Source organism: Podarcis gaigeae (genome assembly GCF_964106915.1).
Source record: "Podarcis gaigeae genome assembly, chromosome: 6".
NCBI classification, from domain to species: domain Eukaryota; kingdom Metazoa; phylum Chordata; class Lepidosauria; order Squamata; family Lacertidae; genus Podarcis; species Podarcis gaigeae.
In genome coordinates, this window is record NC_139682.1 from 80,542,144 (window position 1) to 80,565,265 (window position 23,122).

The 23,122-nt window shown below is 43.3% G+C and overlaps 1 long non-coding RNA gene across 1 annotated transcript in view; it reads left to right on the top strand.

Annotated features, from left to right (window-relative positions):
* The first annotated feature begins 989 nt into the window (after positions 1 to 989).
* LOC310847543 overlaps positions 990 to 23,122 on the top strand; it is a 98,195-nt gene continuing 76,062 nt past the window's right edge. The window contains exon 1 of the long non-coding RNA XR_014565886.1: positions 990 to 1,322. This is a non-coding gene — a long non-coding RNA (uncharacterized lncRNA). The remainder of the gene's footprint in view (positions 1,323 to 23,122) is intronic.

The following is a 23,122-nucleotide window of genomic DNA, read 5'->3' on the forward strand; positions in this document are numbered from 1 at the left end:
TGTGGAAGATAACAGGTCATGTGTGTGGAAAGAGGGAAGACAAAAGACTGAATTGGTTAAAAAGGTCGAGACCACGTTTGCCAGATTTCCTAAAAGAAAGTGGAGCCCAAAGTTGGACGTACTTTCCATTCATTGGGGGGGGGGGACACGTTTGAGAGATTCGTAGTTGCACTACGATACGATTTTTTTTTTTTTTGAAAGGGAGTGAGAAAATATGAACAGTGCGGAAGCGCATTCCTTTTGTTCAACAGGCTATGAAACGCGCAGACGCTCTTCTGAGGGAGAAATTCCTCAGCGTGAAGCGAAGCCCTTGGTTCATGGTGTGTCGACCAAAAACCCCCAAATCCTTAAGTGAACCCTGAACGGTAGTTTCTTTCTTTCTTTCTTTCTTTCTTTCTTTCTTTCTTTCTTTCTTTCTTTCTTTCTTTCTTTCTTTCTCTCTCCCCCCCCCCTTTCTTTCTTTCTTCTTCAAACACTTCCCTCAGACCCCAAACGAAGCCCCGTGTGGAAAGCGCGCGCTACGGACGCGCCTCGACGGGGCTCGCTTTCCTCACCACACAATACACACACACACACGCGTGGTCTATGTGTGTGTGTGTCCCCGTGTGCGTGTAGGGGCGGTGGCCTGCCGCCTCCCAATCCCCACCCACTTATCCACCCTCCCGCCTCAGCCGGAGAATGACTTCACGCTCGCCGCCTCGCGCCTCTACTAATCCCGTCCCCTTCGGAAACCCTACAGTCATTCTTCCACACGGACTGTGGCGGCGGCGGCGAGGAGGAGGAGGACCCAGACAGACAAGACAGACGAGCTCTCCCTCGGCGCGCGCACTCCCAACTCTCGCCGAGCGACGCGTCGGAGAAAGGCGAAGGGGTGCCCAAGTTATGCTTTCGCCGCCAATGGGGGAGCGCGTCGCGCCTCACGTGACGATGCTTAGACCCCCCCCTCCCCTCCCCACCCCACCCCGCCTGCCCGCCCGCCCACCTCCAACAATCACCATCACCCTGTCTCTTCACACGGGCGCTATTTAGTTCTTCAATTCAGGTCGGCCAGCTCGCGCCGGCGGTGGGATGTCTCTGCGCGCGCCAAAGGGGAGCGCCCCGTTCGCAGCGGCGGCGGCGGCAGCTGCTGGACAAGGGAGACTTTCCCACCACCGCCCTCCTTTCCGTTTCTTCTTCTTCTTCTTCTTCGGCCCGGCCCGACACAGCCCCTGCCCCGGCCCCCCACGCATCCAACCCCTGGGAATTCTGCATCTTTGGTATGCTTCTCACGCCGCGTCCAGCTCGCCGACGACGCCGGAGGGACTTCGCCTCAGCGGGAAACGGTGAGTCCCGTCCCCCATCCCCTTCTTTCTTCTCCGAGCGGCGGGTTCGGTCCCGGGCATGTGTCAAAAAACGCTTCCCCTCACTCTCGGCGGAGCCGCCTTTGGCGCGCAGGTGGGGGCATTCCTGAGGAGAAGACTTTGCGGGGGGGGGGGGGAGAGGAGAGAGGGTCGCCTGCCGATTTTCCGAGAAAGCCCTCAACTTCTTTTTTTTAATATATATATATATATATATAATGTGCAGAGTTATTCCCTCAGGGCAAAAGTCTGCGAAGCCACGCCGCTGCTTATCACAGACAGTGTCCTGCTTTGTTCGTGAGGGAAAACGAGGAGGGGGAAGGTGGGGTGGCTGGCTGGCTGGCTGGCTGGGGGGGGGGGGACGGCGGCGACGAGGAAAGAGGCTCGGGGGGGGGGTGGACGGACGACGAGGACGCTCGGCTCCTTATTGATTTTCCGCGTCTTCCTTTCTCGGGGGGGGGGGGTCTTGAGTGAGGTGCGGCGCTCCGGGTGGGGCGTCGGGGAAGCGAGGGACAAACTTTGCCAAGTCAGCTGGCGAGGGGAGGACGCGCCACACTTTGCAGGCATCTGACAGTTATGATAATGAGGCCGCCCGGAGACACTTCGGGGACAAAACGCCTCGCAGGTTCTTCTGGACAAGGTTCTGTGGGGCAAGAGACCCCCCCCCCACTCCACTCTCACCCCCCCTCTTTCGAGTAGAATGTCTTTCTTTCTTTCTTTCTTTCTTTCTTTCTTTCTTTCTTTCTTTCTTTCTTTCATTCTTTCCTGACATATAAATAAATAAATCTCTTTCCAGCGATTTATTTATTTATTTGCCTGCCTAGGATAATTTAATTGCACCTGGGGGGGGGGAGAGGCTGCTCCCCCCCCAAAAAAGAGAAACCCCAACACACACAGACACGCATTGGAATTCTCCTCTTTGATTTTGAATTTTCTTGAATTCCCAACGGGCTTGGGAGAAGAAGGAGGAAGAAGAAGAAGAAAAGAAAAAGGAAAGGGGTGTGGGACTCTCTTCATAGCACAAGATCAGAGGGAAGAGAAGACAAGGCGATCAGAAGACATTCATAATAAGGAGCCTTTCCCTGGTGCTTTTTACACACACACACCACGAGAGATTCAAGTTCCTTTTGCTGCGTGAGATTTACGAGTTCTCAAGCAGGAGCAACAGACAAAGCATAAGGGGGTGTAGTTTCTACTCCTTCTTCTTCTCCTTCTTTGCCCCCTTTTTCTCCCCTCCTCCCGAGAAGGGGGAAAAAATGAATTCAAGAGTCTCGGAGTATAGCAAGGGACTTTGATTTACAGCTTATGCTCGCATAAAGAATTCTCACCAGGCACTAAAGAGTAGAAAAATGCGACCCTTTTTGAGAAAGTTGCATTCTGAAACTAGCTTCACAGGGGAGCGGTTTGGGACGGAGGGGAGGGGAGGAGGGGAGGGCGAACAGGACAATAGAAATCTGATTCAGACCCAGCTAAGCAGGGTCTGTAAGAAAGTGCAGAGCAAAACCTAACACACAGAGAGACATGCAAACTGTTTCTAGCTTCACCCACAGCGAAACAAAACAACGCCCCTTGAAATATGAATTTCAATTAAAATGAGAAAATGGTTTAGTGAGACTCCAGACGTTCCTAATTACAGTTGGAAATAAATCTTCGCAGGCAGAGCCTACGCTTGGTGTGGTTTGTTGGGAAAGGAACCCAAGGAATGCATTTTCTAAAAGGAGGACTCTGCGTGAAAATATCTCATAACCTTTTTTAAACACACACACAAAGCAACACTCTTTATTTTTTCCTCTTCTTTGTCTGCTGTACTGTTATCTACACCTCCCCCAACCACCGCCCACTGTGAGCTGAGACACCTGAAGGCCAGACATAATGATCAACAGAGCGCTTTACTCCAGCCTGTCTGGATTCCAGCCAGGTCCCCCCCCCCCCTTTCCCCATTCTCCAATCAAGGAGCTTGCACGCAATGCACGCCAGGCTTATTCTTCAACTGCATGCAGAAGAAGGGTGGGAGTCTTGCTCCTCACACCGTGGCAAGACCCAAGCAAACAATATCCCCTTTCTCTAGCCAGGCGAGGACCCGTTTTGACACGTATTTTCTCTCTGTCCCTCGCAATGCATTTGCAAGCACCACTATCTGCTCCTCTTTGCAGTTTTGTCAAGCTCACAGTTTACTTTAGCATTCATGTGCTGTGCATTTCATATACTATGGCAGTTATGAGACAGTTCCCACAGGTATTATTTTTAGAAAGTGTGGAGTCTATAGAAAGGCATTGCACACATGTGTCTTGCATGGTGCTTCTCCCCTCCCCTTTTAAAAAAAAGATTACTGTGTTTAGACGAACATACATAAAAATGCCAAGGTAATTCAATAACCTATTTGTAAGAAGCATCAAGTCATTTACTTTGCTGTTATCCCCCTTGTTAGGCAGCTATTGCATTGTTTTGAGAAACAACACTTTCATAAAGTTGGACTTTGGGGTGAAACACTGAGGTGTTTATGCCTTCAGAGCTGCACTTAAAATTTCGATGTGGCCTGTGAATTGGTTAAAAGGAGATGAGTGACTGTGCAATTCTACATTTGTTTACTTGGAAGTAAGTCTGATGATGTGCCGTTCAATGGCTTACTCCCAGGTAAGTATGTACAGGACTGTAGCCTTAAAGACAAGAAATATTTAGAGTGGAGTCACTAGGGAATTTTGCCTGAAACCAAATTCAAAGCAGTTTTGGATGATCCTGAACAGGTGATGCATAGGTATGAGTTTAGCAGGAAGTTAACAAAATGTTGATAAAGATTAGGAAAATATTTCCTGCGGCTTTTGCACGGCAAGTGTTTGTTATAAATGCATTATAATGTGCGGGTTGATTCTTTTATGGTACAGTTTAGCGCAGAGTACTGGTTGGTGTAGAACTGCTTTTACCAGCCTAAAATGTGCCAGGTTATGGAAACCTGGTACAAAAGCAATGAAACTGGCTTTGAATAGGGATGTGTTGTGACCTTGTTGCCTCTTCACCTGACAAATTTCACTAATGATGTTTGAAAACAACAGCAACTTTTGCCTGAAATTTGGCCAGTTAAAGAAAACGTTGATGTCGTTTTAAAATAATATTAGTGAAATCTCTTAGGTGAAAGGGTGGGAAGGTCACGCAAGCTAGTTTCACATACCAACCAGTATTCTGTGCCCAGCCATGCAATATAGAAATGGATATGGCCATTATAATACATTTATAGCAAACACTGTTATTGAGAGTGAAACCTATGCAGTGAGGGAGGAATGCAAATAAAGTGCTGTTATTTATTTTTTATTTTTTAAAAGATACATCTGTAATTTTGTGAAGTGCTTTAGGTTTACACTTTCAGGTTTACTCCAATGAGTAAATTGATTTTCTATTCATTTGTTTTTGTTTTCAGTGGTGCATTCACCTAGTAACTTTTTTTCTAAAAGTTCCCCTGACCCACTGAAGGCATTTTTATGAGAGAAAGTATGTGTGTTGGGCAGGGGGCGGGAGTAATGGCATTCTCTAAATAATTTCAATGGAAACATTGTCTGCACACATATGGCAAAGTAACTTGAGTAACATGTTAACTGATATAGTGTAACAAAACATTTCCTTAAAATTTCTATTTAAAGAGGAGACCTATAATGTTGTCCATCTGCATTGTAATGCAGACTATTGCATGTGTATGAAAATACCATCCATACGACAAAACAACATTTAAAACTCCTTACTTAGTTCTGATAGGGTAGTGATAGGGTAGATTCCAGCAGTCTAAGTTCTCAGTAACAGCACTATACTATAAATGTATACCTAGAGTTCAAATGGACTTACTTCCTTGTAAGTGTGTATTGAAGTACTTAAAATTAAGTCCCATTAAGCCCAATAGAGTTTTTTTCCAACGTGAGTGGGTAAGGAATTGAAAGGTTGTTCATGAAAACACATTCATTCTAGTGTTCTTAATGTGCTCTATTTTCATTATCACTGTCATTTATTCAGTTTACTTACCTCTTAAAGCAGTTTTTTTTAAATTACTTCAAATAACTAGAGAGGTTACAGCATCTCCAAAGATGCATTTATCCCCGATTTCTACCTATTTAATGCACCAACAGATGTTAATATATATTCAATACTTAAAGAGATTTCATAATCCCAGTGTGTTACTTCACATCTTACCTGTAAATGACCAGAACTTCACCACAATGGCCAATAACAGCCTTCAATGGCAGTAAGTGATCTTGTGATTTATTCAAAAAAATGTACAGTACTGGTCTCCTTCAAAGTGTGAAGAGAAAGGTTGAAAACTGACTGTTCGCTGTTCTGACTTCCTCAATAGAAATTATATAGGCACCCATACAGTTTCTTCATTGGGGTGAAAACAGCTGGATTTCAGTTGATTTCAGCGGAGTAATGGTGGAAAGGGAGAGGGCTCAAAAATCCACTTGTGTTTCAAATCACAGCCTTTGTGGCTTTGTAAAACAAAAGAAATACGTAAAAAGGGAAGGAAAAAGAAGAAGAATCACAGTCAGAAATATACACAATGTACAGCTTCATCCCCACTTCTGAGTCAATATACATTCATTAGTACAAAAAGTTTTAAACTTAAAACTTTTAGTTACAGGACTGCTGCTCTAGCCTTTGGAAAGGGGAACCTGCAACTGAATTAAGTTTATCCAGGATCAAACACCCTTGCTGTACAGTTCGCCCACTTTTAAGTGTGATTCATTACAATACTGATACTTTCCTTGGTATAATCTTCTGAACAGTTGTTGTTGTTGTTTAGTCGTTTAGTCGTGTCCAACTCTTCGTGACCCCATGGACCAGAGAACGCCAGGCACCTCTGTCCTCCACTGCCTTCCACAGTTTGGTCAAATTCATGCTGGTAACCTCGAAAACACTATCCAACCATCTGAACAGTAGCTACATCTAATAAATAGTTTGTTGCACAGTTGTGTAAGTTCATTCTGAAGGAGTATCAAAAATCAAGATATTCTCTCTTACTATTATTCATTTTGTGTTTGTGTGTGGCAGTCGTCATTCTCCACACACACACACACACACACACACATCATGCCCTGGAATGGTGCTTGGTCTAGGGCATTGTGGAGGATGCAAAAATGGTGGCCGGTTTGCCTACACAGTTTCTGCACCTGTGTTGCAACAAGACGGCAGCAGCAACAACAAAAAGAACTTTAGGGAGAAAAGAAGGAAGCCGTGCTATCGCCAGTGCAAATGGTCTCCCCAAGAAAGGGGAAGAACTGTAACTCAGTGGTGGAGCGTATGATTTGCCTGTAGAAAATCCCAGCTTCATTCTTCGGCAGGTCCTGATAAGGTTGGGAATTCTCCAATCTGAAACCCTTGCAAGCTGTTGGCAGTCAGACAATAAGGAACTAGGTGGACCAATGGTCTGATTTGGTAGAAAGCACTTTCCTATATTCATTTGTGTTAACTGTTGAATAATTTCTCCTCTCCCATAAGAAATTTGGTGAAAACACCAACGCACCACCAATTTCTCTGTCCACAGACTGAGTGGATAATTTTGAGAGTTCATTTGTTATTACCACTAGCCCTTTAAATTTATGGTGTGACATTGTGTTGCCTGACTCAGAAATCTGGCTCTTCTGTATTTCCAAAATAACTGTGAAAATGTATATTCACAGTCTCCTGGAGAATCCAGTGTTGTACACCTGTGCCCTATCTACCTAGGTGCACACACATGTACGTGCACTTACACATACATACGTGCAGTTGAGTTTCCCTCTACTAATCAGCCTCTCCTATTCCTTGGCTAGAAGAACCCATTCAGACATTATGCAGCAAGCTTGTTTCTTCTAAGGACGAAACCAGTGTTCACAGAAACAGGACCACAAACTCTAAGATTTGCCTTTTCAGAGGAACACGCAGTAGACCTATACTGGGAATAGCAAATTCAGCGTGACTCAATACCATGCATCCAGCACTGCTTTAAATACATGTCCTGATTCAAGGCATTGACTGCTGTAATTACTGCATGAAGTTTGCATCAGCCCTTACCCACATCTTCTCAAATTACGTGTTGGGTATTCTCACATGATGCTAATTAGGCAACCATTGCTGAACCAGGTCATCCTACTTCCACCACCGGAATGTCTCCGTCTCCATCTTTGCTTCCAGACTGTAGCGAACAGGGTGCATTATTTAGGTGACTGCATGCAAAGAATAGATGCCAGAAGTGCCAGAAGGAGAACCCAAGGACAGGAGCCATTCTGAGCCTTCCAAAAAGGACAGGTTTGCATGTGCAGGAAACAAAGGTCATTGCTGCATGCCTGCTTCAACCCCCCACTGCTTTCAGCGTTGCCACCAACATCTGTAAATCGATGCAAGAAATACACTCAGCACTGCACCCTTTCCCTATAACCATCACCTCTGAATGAACCTAGCAATAACACCTTTTTTAACAGATCGGCTTTTGTAACAAGCTGGAGTAGAAATCATGGTTATTGGAAATAATTAGAATTTGAACAATGCTTCCACTTGGTGTTCTGCCTGGTGGTAGGAGCCGGCAAGGGGGATGCAGATCATTAAAGAAGCACTTCTTATTGCAGTACTTCAGTGTTACAGCTGCTGTTTCAGTGGGACTGTAGCTGATGTGTCTGTAGCGAACTTGCTCCCTGTGCCTTGACTAGTGGTAATGGTCTGTGGCCAGCCACCTGCAGATCTGTAGGTTTGGGAACCATTCACATTTGTGGTGTGCGTATGCCAAAGTGTGGTGGAGGAGATAATTTGGCAAGCCTTTAGGATATGGTCTGATCTCAGCACCCCAAATTTCGGTGGAAAAAATGCTACGATACTTTGATTCATAAACATGCTGCCCAGTGTCGTGTGATGCTCAGTTGCGTGTAGTTCATTTGTAGCTATGAAATTTACAGACGGAATATTGTGTGGCTGGGATAAGTTGATGGGGTGGGGGGGTAGGGAAGGTGCTTACTAACCCTATACCCTCTGTATTTTTTTTTTCTTGTGTAAATCAATGGTAAAGTCACCAAGGAGTAAAGGGTTAAACAGCTCCTCCTTAGCTAGTCTTCCCTTGTAGCTTGCAGCCTGTCTGGCTGCATTTGGTAAAAGAAAAGCAATAGTATTATTTGGGGATGAATTTCAAAACATTTACAAAATGCCTGCACACTTACACAAATGGCTTGTGTACATTTCCAAAATAATTTGCATATTAAATATACACTTAGACGTAGACAATACACATTGTTCTGTTTAATTTCTGTCCACTTTTGTCCATCACTACTCTTGTATTTCCAGCAGGTTATTTTTTTTAACTTCTTCCACATACAAATAACCCCCACCCCAATTAGCGAACTGCCAGATTTATGTTATTGTGCCCATGCAGTCAAAAAAGGGCAGTGGCAGCAGAGGAGGCATAGAATTCCAAATATTGTAAATAGCTGTACTGTGGATCAGGAGGTAACCTGGTTTCGTTCATCCAAAAATAAATTGACACATGGACAGCACATAAGTGCAAAGGTAGAAATCTACATTATGCATTTTGTAAAGCACCTGGTAATGCAGAAGGGGAGACAGGACAGCGGAAAGGGAAAAGAAATGGGTCGACACATCTGTCAGGAACCCAGAAATGTTTGTACCTCATTTAATGGGGTATAAACTTTCCCATGTCAGAAATGAAAGTTTAGCATAGCGTGAGTTGTGGCTTTCCAGGGTGCCTACTTAAGGTCAAATGTGTTAGGTCTACACCCAGATTTCATGCTGTTTCCAGAGCAGTAGCCCTTTCCATGTAGGAAAGGCTTAGTACGTGAAGCCATCCTTACAGCCTTGAGGAAAAAATTATATCAGAAACATTCTTAGAACGTTAAAAGGACTGCTTGGATTGCCCCTACATTTATCAAGCCTGTTGCTGGCAACTGAGCCTACAAATCTTGCTAAGCACGGGACATGAGTAAGCGAACATATGCATCTATAGAAAGGAAACGAGCTGCGCAGAGCATTTTTGGAGATAAAAATATGTTAAGGGAACCTAAATGTAAACATACTCCTCTTTGATTCCTTGGCAAACTCTTGCACAGAAAGAGAGGCGGGGGGGGGGGGGAGAGAGAATCTGAGTTTCAACGACTTTTCTGTACGGTAGAACTGAACCAGATGGCCACGTGCTCTTTTCTTATTTAGATGAGAGTTTTCCTTTCAATAACATCTTTCTTCCTGACCTGCTTAAATATTCCAGAGAATGAAATCAGCACAGGATTTTCAATTCTAATTGACCATGTGCAGAGGAAGGGCCAGTGGAGAAATCAGTAGAGCCATTGTGAGACATACTACATCAATCTCGCCTTTGTCTTGCGTCCTTGCTAGCCAGAGCTGAAATAATTAGGAATATTTGATGTATATGGGTTGGACTAGAATTGCTATGTTAACTGTTTTTATGTGTCTGTGTGTGGAGGATGTAGGTGGAGTCCTTTTTCTAGAATGAGGTGGTGCCCAAGAAGGCATTGGTTATCTAGGGTGTGTGCTATGTGTTCATTCACATTCGGTGCATTTAAAACAAAACATGCTTGAAAATTCACAAAACTTTAAGATATTTGCTTTCCCTCAAAAGGTGTGTTTCTAAATGCATTTCCTTTCAAATCACAAATTGCTAAATGTACTTTCTTTGAAAACCCACACTTCAAAAAAACATTTCGATAGTTTTATTTTGCACCAACACCTGTGTTAGAACATTTGGAAAGTGTGAAAAGCCTTGGGTAACTTGGGTTCTGGGAGGTTGTGAATCAGTTGGTATCAGAATTCACAACAATCGGGTTCTTCAAGCATCCGTAGTGTCATCCTGCACACAGGCAAACACTGTTTATTCTCACTGGATATGAGAGAGAGAGAGAGAGAAACCCACAGGCATTATAAGGGAGGGAGAGAGCAAATTATAGCATGCTTGATTCCTTGTCATTGTTAACTGTAGGGTGAGTGTGGCTGGAGAAAAGTGGCTGTGATATGTAATTTATAACTGCATACACTGAAATGTGTGCAGTACTTTCTTGCTGTGCTGTGCAATAATCTAAAGGCATGTTCTAGATGTGACAAATAACTAGAAGATGCAAATCATAATACTTTAAAATATTTTTCACCACAACACTGCCATCTAAAAATTGAGTAAAAGAGCTGGAATTATTAAAATGGCAGTATCATTACCAATGTTTTTTTTAAAAATGAACTAACACTGCAAGTACAATCCAGTGGAAGTTAAGCCCCAATTATCTGAATGGGAGATATTTGTCTGTATTCTGAACATACCCATCAGGAGTGTGTGCTGTAAATGTTGCTGGATCATGCCATGCATTTTAATAGTTCCCTTTTAAATTTTATAAGCTCGTCATGAAGGTATGTTGTTTGCATCAGGAGGAACTGAAACAGTCTCAAATTGTAGTTGAAATCACAGTATAGGACTCATAGATTTCTCGCTTGCTTCAAGAAAGTCACAATATCTCACCACAAGCTGAAATTTTACTTTAGTCGTTGTATCTAAAAGGAGCATTGCTTGAATTAAACAAGCTGATCATCAAATGTCTGAATCAGAAAATTCCTCTGATTCTCTGGTCATACCATCATCAACAGTAATCAAAGCTGCATGTGTGTACATTTCACGGTATGTACGTGTGCTGAAAAACCACAACTGGTTGTGGCTTTCCATCCCATGGAGATGTATGAAAGTTATTAAAGATTCTAAGACATCTAGCCCAGTGGTTTTCAGTCCATTTTCTAGGAAAGCCATGGGGTTCCTTGGAAGCTTCTCAGGAATTCCTCAGTTAAATTAGTAATGATGCATGGGTTTCTGCAAAAATGAGCGTGCTCACCATTACCTTCCCTGCAATCTGTCGCCAGAGGAAAGTTTGGGGTTGTGCAAAGTCTAGGTTGTGCATTGTGTTTGTGTTGGGCTACGGTGAGGCCCGCTAACTTTGGGAAGTGCCCCACATGAATTGAGTCTGCACTCTGGAATTCATTGTTGCTGTATGGAAGATATGAAGCGGCTTCTCAAGAGATGAGAGAGGAGTCAATGTGGAAAGGTAGAAAGTTTGAAAATCATGAATCAACTTAAGTGACCCATAGTGGCCCAATCTGAAAGCTTTCAGAGATTTAATAGCATAAGTAGTATTTCTGTCTTTCAGTAGATGGTAATATTGGATTGTGGACCAGATCCAAGTTCTCTTGGAGGAAACTGATGCTCTAGGCTTGGTTTTGGCACAGAAATTGCTTTGGTCGCCAGGTTGCTCACCTGGGTAAGGTGGTTTGAGCATGTAACACCAATCCTGGCCCAATTGCATTGGCTGCCATTGTTTCCAGGCCCAATTAAAAGTGCTGGTTTTGTCCTATAAAGCCTTAAACGGCTCAGGACAGTAATACCTTATTAATTGAAGGACTGCCACTCCCTATATGAAGTGGGGGGAGGGGAAGGGAGCAATACAGCTCCTTGCCAAGGGTGCAAGGGACCCTAGGTAGGTCTCTGCACAGTTAATACAAAATATGGCAGATAGGCAAGTGGAACACATGTTACCCATTTTCAGAGAGCTCCACTGGCTCCCAGTCTGTTTCTTGGCCTAATTTGGAATGCTGGTTTGAACTTTAAAAATCCTGCAAGACTCATGACCGAGATGCCACAAGGCCAATCTCTTTCCATACCAGCCTGACCATGGGTAAGAGACCCTTCTGTGGGTTGCTGTGATGAGGTGGGGATGACACGAAATATAGTTCTTTTTCTTATGGCACCCTGCCATAACAGAAATTGCTCCCCCAGGAAAGCTCACCTTTTAGTTTGAAGTGAATACGTTTCTTTTCACCCAAACTTTTTATGATGCTTAATCTGACAGATATGTCTGTATGGCTTTTCTTTAAACCGCTGTTACGAAACGGTGTTCTTTGGCTGTACCATATAAATCTTTATTGAGACAATTGTTCCACATTTTAGAAACTGCCTTGGAATGCTACACGCCTAAAAGCACTACTCAAATGGGAAAAATAAATGAGCAAAATTACAGCTGGGTATACTGTCAACTTCCGTGCACCAATAAAACGGCATGTACCAATTGGGTAGAATTATGCACTGTATATATACTGCTTACCTGCCAAGACATGGAAGAATTTGTGCATGGAAACATTGAAAGCGTGTTTTGGGATCTCTTAATTTTTCTGCTTGCCCATGAACCCCCACAACTGTGACCACAGTATCTGGTCTTCCCTAGGAGTTGGTCCTGAAGGTCTGACAGTTTAAAACAGAATGAGCTGGTTTAGGGTATTCAACAGTTTTCTTTATTAGACAGAATGGAAAGCTTTTTATTCCATCTAAAGAAGAGTTCTGTGAAATTCAAAACTTTGCCAATGCAACCCAGTTTGTTCAGTGAAAACCCACCTTCATTTGGGGACAGTATTGCAGTGAGACCACTACCCTGACACAGACTGACTAGCCCAGCACTAACAGGGATCCTGCAGTAGCACATGTGCCTCTGACTGCAGATCAGGCCCTGTATCCTTCTAAGCTCTTGCGAAAAACTGGCCCTTACTCCACATACAGATCAGCTATCAATAAGTTATTGGAATGCTTGAATAGAGATATAGTTTTAAACTTTTTTGGACCTTAGGCTTCAATCCTAAACAGACTTACTAGGGAGTAAGTCCTGTTGAACACAGTGAGAATTACACATGCCTAGGATTGTATTGTTAATGCAATCCACTTTGTGCTTTTAATACAATCAAGTGATATATGTAACTTGTGAAATGAATAGATTAAATAGCTGCTGGGGTAGAGGATTGGGGGAGGGGAGCCCAGTTGCACAGGTATGGCTAGAAGCATATTTTGGTATGTTTTCAGTTGCCTTTGACAAGGACCAATAACAGAAAACATCTGGATTCATAACAGAAGTTTAGTGGATGAGCAGAGGTTGAAGTCTTAAATAACATTTTGCGTCTGTGCCTGCCATTTTGTAGGGACAGAAAATTACTTTCTGACTCACATATGTGGGACTGAAACAAAAAAAGAAAAAGAGAAAGATTATTTTTTTTTAGGTTTTTGCTATTCCCCCACCCCCACTTCGGTGAAAACACAATGGCACCCGGCTATGCATGGGCGAATCTGTTAATTTAGGTTTCTCTGATTCTCATTTTCCCAATATTAAGGTGAGTTCTCCTCATTTCCATATCAGTTTGCTTTTTTTTAAAAAAAAGGCATGAAAATTCATCAGCATTTTAGTGTGAATTTCTTCACATCCTTGGTATGCAGTTTTGCCTAAAGACATTTTTGCAAAGCAGTCGCCCCTAATATAGTGCACTTCTCTATGTTATTTACACCAATATATGCATTTTAATGCACACTTAATGCACATTCCAGCCCTGTATATGTATTTTTGAACGCATTACTTGGCTGCATTGCAAAATTCAGAGAAGTGAACATGTTGAAAGTTGATTGTGTTCTGGTTCACATATTGCTGCAGAAAGTGTGAATTAGGTAAGTTTGTCTTTAAATGTTAACTTAATCAAATTTCTCCCTAATCCCTACACCCTGGATAGGACAAGAAAAGCTTCCTTCTGCCTGCTAAGCAGGTTGCGTTAAGTTCCACTGGGCATTTCCCATTGCCTTCTTGTTGGCTTCAGAGCTGTACAAAAGTGCATTAAGAAAGTGAAATGCCTCTTTCTCATTTCACATTCTAGCATGGTTGAAGTGGGAAAACAGACAAGTTATGATGTGCTTTGGCCTGTGTGAAACCTTAGCCACAAACCATGCATAAGCTGGAGAATGGGAGATATTGTTTCCTTGCAAAGTAAGTAGGGATGGGACTTACTTTGGCCAGCTTAATTTTAGCGACAAGGTACCCGAATGTATAAGGGACGCGGGTGGCGCTGTGGGTAAAACCTCAGCGCCTAGGACTTGCCGATCGCATGGTCGGCGGTTTGAATCCCCATGGCGGAGTGCGCTCCCGTCGTTCGGTCCCAGCGCCTGCCAACCTAGCAGTTCGAAAGCACCCTTAAGTGCAAGTAGATAAATAGGGACCGCTTACCAGCGGGAAGGTAAACGGCGTTCCATGTGCTGCGCTGGCTCGCCAGATGCAGCTTGTCACGCTGGCCACATGACCCGGAAGTGTCTGCGGACAGCACTGGCTCCCGGCCTATAGAGTGAGATGAGCGCACAACCCTAGAGTCTGTCAAGACTGGCCCGTACGGGCAGGGGTACCTTTACCTTTTTTACCCGAATGTATTAACATTTGAGCTGGTCCTTTGAGATAGGGCGGGGGGCAATGGGACTGCCTCAAATTTGATTTGGGCTCATAAAACCAATCCTGAGAAGTGCTTTGGCGCAGTCTCACAGTGTTGGCCCCAGACATGCAAATAGACAACTTCTTCTTCTTCTTCGGCTATCACTCGTAGCCTAGTAAGATTGTCTTCCATAAACACAGATTTAACAATGAGTCCGTAAGTGACTGTGGAGGCCAATTCTGGATCCACACGTCCTTCCACAGTGGGACTGTACCATTGATGATGGGGTATGGGAAGCACCCCATGGGTTTCTAGAGCTCATTATAACTTAGCCAGCATGGAGAAATTATGCACAGCTGATTGCAGCCATTGCACAAACAAGAGTTCAGAGACGTATTTCATAGTATTTCCGCCATCTTGTATAATGCTATAATTAGGACAGTTGGCATTAGATAATTGTTTTATGTGACTATTTGACATGCTCATGTATTTTGATCCAAAATAAGCCCCACAGTGGCTTGTAACAAGCAGCACAATACAATGACATGGGGTGGGTACTTCTACAGCATCTAGTAGTTATTCAGCCAGATAGTTTGAGCATCTGGACTTAATGGCCTGAGTTCATCCTCTCTTTAGATAGTAATGTGCATTGCTTCGCTTACTTCAAAATGTGGTAAGCCTGTCCTGCTGCATTTGCGGGTCCCCTGCTCTCTCTGCTGAGCTGAACTCTGGTCTTCTGCTCCAAAGTCATTCCCTGATGGTGCCACTGCTGTCTGAGCAGCAGATTCTCCCCTTTCCCAGTGATTCGGGGTCTTTTTACTGGCTGAAGGCAGAGTGGGAGGAGTCATGCTCAGCAGCTATGCCCCAGATGAGAGGCTGAGTGAGTGACTGGAGTTGGACCTTCTATGACCCAGATGCTGTGATGCTCCTGTGCTGTCCTTAGTGTCTTTGCCATAGCACTGCAAGTCTCTGTCTGTCTGTCTGTCTGTCTGTCTGTCTGTCTCTCACTTACACACAATCAGCCAAGAGGAGCCAGGCTCATTCCATGTGGATTAACACTGCCACCTCCTCCCCTGGTGACCTCTTGTTTCCTTTAATTACTGCATGGTAAGGGAGAAATTTAGCAGTTTTCCTTTTACTGTGTCTCTGTTCCAGTAGAAAAGCAACCTGCTGTATTTGTACTTGTCCCCTAGCAGCTGAAGGCAGAGGAGCCTTGCCAGAAAAATGCTGGCAATTCTATAAAGGCAGTTTTCTATTCCCTCCCTTCCCCAAAGATGCATTTCCCAAGAGAATGCTAAAAGCAAAGTTTGCAAATTGCTCTTGAATAAAATTACTCAGTTGCCTGACGTCCTTTCCTCCCACGCCATTGTGATGTGTGTTTTCCAAAATGTGTTGACCAATCTGAAATCGAAATGTAACCGTGTTCCAGAAAGGTGAAGCCAGAGCATAATAATGGGGGGGGGGGGCAGCTTCTGACATTAAAAGAATAAGGATTAAATGCTTTGATACGTAAGGAGCAATTAAAAGTGAAGGAAAACATATTTTTATTTTTTTAAAAGGATTTCTAAACTATACTAGTGATTTCATTTCTGTTTATGGATTACTTATGCTTTGAAAAGAAAACACCCTCAGAGCTATAAGGTGACACTGCAGGGGTTGTCTGGACTTTTAACTGAGTGTAAAGTCTGTTTAGTCAGTGCCTTCATGCCTAACGCTGACCTTTCACCTTGTCATGCTTCCCTACCCCAGGTGCAACACTCCCCCCAACAACTAATTAGTATGTGCCTGTTACACATGCATTTTGCAAAGTACAGGCTATTTAACACAGCACAGACCCTGTTTCACAAACATGACCTCCTCAAAGTGTGTCTTTTAGTGCATGTCCAAATTTGTTTGCTAATGTTTCCATTCCCACTATCCTATTAAATTAACAAAAAACAAACTAACATAGCAGCAGCAGTTCCCGCCAACCCTGACTTTGCTGCACCTTGTGGCCAGATATTGTGGTATTTCTGTCACACACATAAGAGCCCATTATTCTCTCTGCTCCAGGTTAACCAAGGCCCAGTATATTACAATCTGTAGAATAAGATAAAACAACAACAACCCTATCCTGACAATAACAACTGAGGCTGCTGTGTGGGTTTGTGTGGGTTTGTCTGCAATCAATTCAACCCTGCAGAACCTTTGTCTTTCTCTGTGTCAGGGGATCACTGTTCATGAGGGCTATTTTCCATGGGTAAACAATCAGACCTGCAACCATTCATTAGTAGCTTGAATTAGGATAATCCAGGAAACGCTCTGTTGCCATAGTCAAATCTGTCAGAATCAGGGTCGAGGTGAAGCAGTTGCACCAGAGCAAGAGGTTTGGGACAGTTCTAAGAAGCAGCAGATCCGGGCCTCTAGAGTGGCTGGGGAAGCCCAGCCAGATAGGCAGGGTATAAATAATGATGATGATGATGATGATGATGCCATATCCTGGAAAACAACAGAATAATTTGATGTTTTGCTTGTTTAAAGAAATCTTCTATCCTAGTGAGTGCAGAACAAAAAAATTGTAGAGTGATGATATCTTTGTAGTTGCCCCACTACAGAGTACCTTATCCTGGCTGACTTTAGTCTTGCAACAGAAGTCCTCTATTTGATTCCTGTTTGAACTTCTACTATTTTCCTCACCAGGGGTGGATGGTAATAGAGGCTCTTCGCTGTTCAGAGTGGGAGAGGGATTGAGGCAGTCATGGATATCTAGTGATATTTTCCTGTGATTTCCCCCTGCTTTCTTTTTATAAAGCAATACAGTATAACTGTGTCTGATTTAGGGACTTCCCTGTTCAGAATACTCTCTCATGAACTCATGTCCTACAATTATCAAAGGAGGCAGATTGCTACAGTGAATTGATTTTTGCCAAAATTCTTCCACAAGTAAATATCTAAGAATGACTGAAGCTCGGGGGAATGTCCTTTACCATCTTGGTCCTGATCCAGCTGTAATTATAGGAAAATAGTGACATGTAACACCTGGTGGCCTTGAATGAAGATTTCCTCTTTGCTTCAAACGACACATCTAGTGAGTTCATTAGAGCTCAGATGAACATTTCAATAGAAAAAGGGGGCTGTGTATCCAGATGCACAGTAGGAGGTTGCTTACCCTTAGATAAATCTTCCTTGCTTGATTGGGGGATGTCTGCCACAAGCACCTGGAAAGCCAGTTCCACTGTAAGAAAAAAAGTTCTTGTACACCAAGGTGAAAATATTGCTTGGAAATTCACTCTTATTCTGCCTCATTTCTATGAATGTGCTTGGTCTATTATTATCTTGATGAGCATACCTATTCCTACTGGTGTTGCATTCTGTGTGAAGCTCTGAACTATGCTTCATACCCTTCTGAGAAAAACCCCACCCCACCCTCCCACTATATATAAGGGTTTGGTGACTTCTGCTTCAGTGTATCTGAAGAAGTGTGCATGCACACGAAAGCTTATACCAGAACAAACTTAGTTGGTCTATAAGGTGCTACTAGACAATTTTTTATTTTTTTTATTTTTATTTCGACTGCGTCAAACCAACACGGCTACCTACCTGAATCTATCTTCATATCTGGAGTGGAAGAATAGGTATTGTATCATATTATGGGTGTTATAGGAAATGCATCATCACCAAAAAGGGGGGAGGGAGAGAGGAAGGCACAATTTTACATAAAATGTTATATATGTTAGCTGCAAATTTAGAAATGATTGCTATAATTTTAATAGGGATATAGTACATCTCACAACCCCAGGTAAACTGATCGAAGTGAGCTTCATCTGCTGTGGAGGCGCGTGATGTTCTGATGGGCAACTTCAAGGCCCCAGCTGCCGTCTCTTCTTAGGGTTCTTTCTCTTCAAACTGGACTTTGGCTGGGCAACCCTTGAAATGGTGTCTGCCTTGAAGCAGAGGACAGCCCTTCAAATAGTCCTCTGTAAACAGGAGAGAGGTCACCCACCAGGCATTATGAACTACGAGAACGACCATCAGATATTTGATGGGCATCAGTTCTTTGTTTTTGTTTTTAAGAATTTGGAGGGGATGATTGCATGGGCATAATTTGGCCACGTGGATAAATATTGCTTCAGTGCAGGGTTCTGCTTAGGCTGACCTTCACATCACTGTGATATTTCCAGTTTTGTAGTATAGGGCGTGCCTTACTTTTAATTAACCCCATTGACTGAATTCAGAAGATGAATATTGTTCAGTTCTGATGCTCTTCCGACATCAACAGTGGAATACCCAGCAAACATTTTCCAAAAATCCAGCTGAATTGTAAAGTTAAAGAACTCTGGCCTGCAAAAATCTATAGCTTTTAGAAGCAAAAAATGATTATTCATCCAACTGGGAAATTAAAACGACACAAACTTGCCCAATTGATTATTTACTGATTAGCCAGTAACTCTACTGTATAGTAACTCTGCCAAAACCACTGCTGAAAATATAAACCAAGACACAGTTTCAAACATATTTAATCATTGTTAGTGGTTGGTGATATATTGGCTTGCACTGAAGACCTACTTCTGATGTGATTCTAGCCAAGTAATTCACAAACTGTGCTGAGGGAGGGAGAGGCCTATGCGCGCATGCACACAACACACACACACACACACGGACATAAGACATCTACCAACATTTCTCTTACCCATTAGTGTGAGTTAGGATGCCCCTGCACAAGCTCCTCAAGATCCTTCTTAAGGAAGAACAAAGCAGAAATATTATTCTCTGCATTGTTGGTAGCCTAATAGAAGCTTCCAATGCCTTTCCTCACTACTAGTAGTGAGCAATTGACACGGGAGGCTCCAAAGTCACTCAGTGATAGAGCATAATGCTTCCCATGAGAAAGAACCCCAGGATAAAGTGACCATTGCACATTGCCAAAAAAGGGGGAGGACAAAGGAGAACACATATGCATGTGCTAATTTATATGCATAGGTGTAAAATTAGGAATAATGACTATAAATACAGTAGATCTCACCAGAATAGGGGGTACTGTGACCAGGCGATTCCAAAGCCCCATATTACTGTTGGTAGAAAATACAGTGGTGCCTCGCAAGACGAAATTAATTCGTTCCGCAAGTTTTTTCTTCTTGCGAGTTTTTCGTCTTGCGAAGCACGGTTTCCCATAGGAATGCATTGAAAATCAATCAATGCGTTCCTATGGAGACCGTCCGGGGACAGAGGGGAAGTGCCGCGCGCCTTCCCCTCTGTCCCCGGACCTGTTTTAAAGCAAGGGAAGGGGCAGCGGGGAGAATCGCTTCTCCCCGTTGCCGCCCCTTGGTTCAAAAGGGGTCCGGGGAGAGAGGGGAAGACGCACTGCACTTCCCCGCTATCCCCGGAGCTTGCGGGGCAAGCTTCATTTTGCGAAGCAAGCCCATAGGGAAATGTGTCTTGTGAAGCGGCTAAGAAAACGAAAAACTCCTTCGTCTAGGGAGTTTTTTGTCTTCCGAGGCGTTCGTCTTGCAGGGTACCAATGTAAACTATCCTGAGATCTACAGATGAAGGGCAGTATACAAATTTAATAAGTAAATAAAATAAATTAATAATAATAATAAGATATTCATCCACTTTCACATCGAGTCAAAAGGTTTTGTCATTGGAGAGGCATGGGGCCCAACACCTCTCCTTTTAGAGATCAGACACTGAATAATGCCTCCTCCTCATGTTGTGCAAGAAAGGAAAGGAAATGCCACGGGAAATCAAATTCACTGGTGCTTTATGAAAAACTCCTGCAAGGACAATGCCAACACCAGCTCCCCCAACCTTGCTACCACCTCGCCCTGCCCCATCTCCATCCCAAAAAGCGCAGCTGCTGCTCCACCCCCACCCCACCCCCTCACATGCTGCTGCAGTCAAAGATGCAGACAACTAGCAGCAAGAGAGGGTTGTTTTTTCTCCCCCTTTTAAAGAACCATAGTCCAACAAGCAGCAATGAAGATTTCGATTTAGTGACATCTCAGTACATGTTGGCTCCTGACACAGAAATAACATATTTCATTTCCCTTGGTGATTAAAATATAATAGCCTCAGTGTCTGAGAGAACTTGCTTGCTGCTGGCTCTCTTGAGGACGGTTGGGGAGGTCAAACTTAGGTTTGTCCATGAAGCGTAGAGCTGCCTTCTGAACATGAGTGCCAGCTTTGAGCCTGATATCTCAGTCTCCAAAGCCAGCATGAAATTTACAACACACTTTGCATTTCCCTCTACCTTCTTTGAAAACGGATGTTGCTATTGAAAGTTTTCAAACTTTAAATTGTGGGCTAGCATACATGTTGGATGGAAATTTCCCCCTTGGCACCAAAGGGAGATTGCCTTCCCCCAAAGGAAATACTACAAGCTTCAGTGGATGGAACTGTGGGATGGGTTTTAATGAGCAGGAAAGGATATTTCAGTTGCAATTTAACCCTCCCAAGTGCCTACGTGTCTGGGTTGAACAGTTTCACAATCCATCATTGGCAGCAAAATTAAAAGCATGGGAATTGGGCTGTAAAACCTTGTTTTGAGTTAGCCCAGTTATGAAATAAGTTTGTATCCCACTTCTTACCTCGCTTAACAAAGAAACGGGCAGCAACTTGTAAAGTAAGTTTAAAATAAGATTTACTTACTTTATACTCATGCATTGGTTCACAGTACCAGTAAAAACTATGCCAGCAAAATACTTACATTTAAAGTATAACCAGCTTCAGACATGTGCCTAAAGCTTGAGCAAGCAGAGGCATGTCTGCATCCAATGCTGGTCAAAGGGGGGATGATGACAGGAAGTACTATAAGTTCCTTCCTCTCCAGGAGAGGAGAGGAAATGACATCAGACAGAGCCCACTCTACCAATTGTATTTCTATGGTCTGAGTCAGCAATACAGCTCTGCGGCGTTAGCTCCTTTTCATGCTAGCTAGCAAGAATATGCATTTGTTAGGTTTGGCAGCTAATCTCCCACAGGAACTACCACAGAGAAGGGAAGGGTTAACCACACCTCCATGCCTGCTGTGATCCCAGTAATGATCAGCATTCCCAGCTGATGTTATTTGCACTTTGAAAAAGCTGCACATTAAAAACAAAGAGGCAATTTATTTTTAAAATCACGAGTAGTTTTGCTCTCAGTCCTCAAGAAAGATAATCACGCATTGTATTACATTTTTCATTCTCTTTTCCCCACTGAAATCGGCTGTCGTCAGTGGGAAGCCAAGCTTGTATTTGCACTTGAATGTAGCATTGTGTTCTCAGTTTGTGCACCAAGACTAATTCTGGTATCTTGGGATTGACTTAAAGCAACGTACTTGCTGTATTACAAACAAACAAAAGATTCACAAGAGGAATGACATGCCAGGAGTAAAACCTAAGGTCTCACTTTGCTCAGCCAGTAGTTGACCTTTTGTTGACCTTCAATGGTACCCCCAAACCAGTGGGTTATAAGAAAGATAAGTAGAACTCATTCAAACCCATTCCAAAAAATTATGCTCAGCATCAATATGGACAATGATGAGTAAGAAGTTATGCAAGGCAAGCCAGCCCTGATGTTAGTGCTGTTTAGCTGGGCTTCCGCAGTTTCACCAGCCCATTGCCCACACAGTTTCAAACCCATCTTCATAGCCACGGCCAGATGGGCTAAAAAAACAATAGAGAGGTGAGATTATGAAAGTTGAAGCTTGCAGGAGCTGACTTTGTGTGCCCAACACCAAAATTCTATTGGCAAAGGATAGCTTGCGTACAGTTATGAAAGGAAGGGAGTAGGCGTTGTAAGATCAACCCACACACACAAAAGAAATGGTCAGGATTTGCAGTACTGTGCAAGGGTACCCACTGACTGATTTAACAAAAAAGGAAGCTCCTTATACCCTAAAGTCTTCTTCTTTTTTAAACTCCCATAAATCAGCCTGTTCTATGTTTTATTTCATGCCATGCAACTCCTGCAGAATGCTGTCCAACATTACGAAGATAATGGAGCTTTCCCCACTCCTGCCCCATTACACAGACACATTTTTGAACGAAGACTTTCTTCAAGAAAGCTGCTGACTGTACCAGCTGTCCAAACATATTTTTCAATCACTCCGTGTTCCATCCCAGTGCTGCTGAATTGGAGCTTCATTTTAGGGTCAAAAGTAAGTTTAACTGCAGGATCTACTGAATATGAAAAAGAACATAAGCTACACATTATTTGCTCTATTTCTGATAGTGGTAAGGGAAATTTCCACTTGGTCCCAACTCCTAATTATATTAGGGACTGCAAGGGAAGTGCTTTCCAACCTTTCCAGGAGTCCAAGAGCTGCGGGGCATCATGACAATATCCACCAAGGTCCATCAGTTTCCCAACAAAGGTGGATTTGCTTCTGTGTTTACATTTTGTTAACATTCTTTTCTTTCGGACCCTGTCTATCAGATTTTGAGCTGCAGATTTTATTATTTGAACAGTGCTTAGAACACAGTTGGTGCATCATGCTTACTGGAGGATTGATACATATTTAGGCCAATATCTTTTGGGCATCTTACTCTGTAGTATTCCACACCATATAACCCAACGGCAATTTTATTATAGAC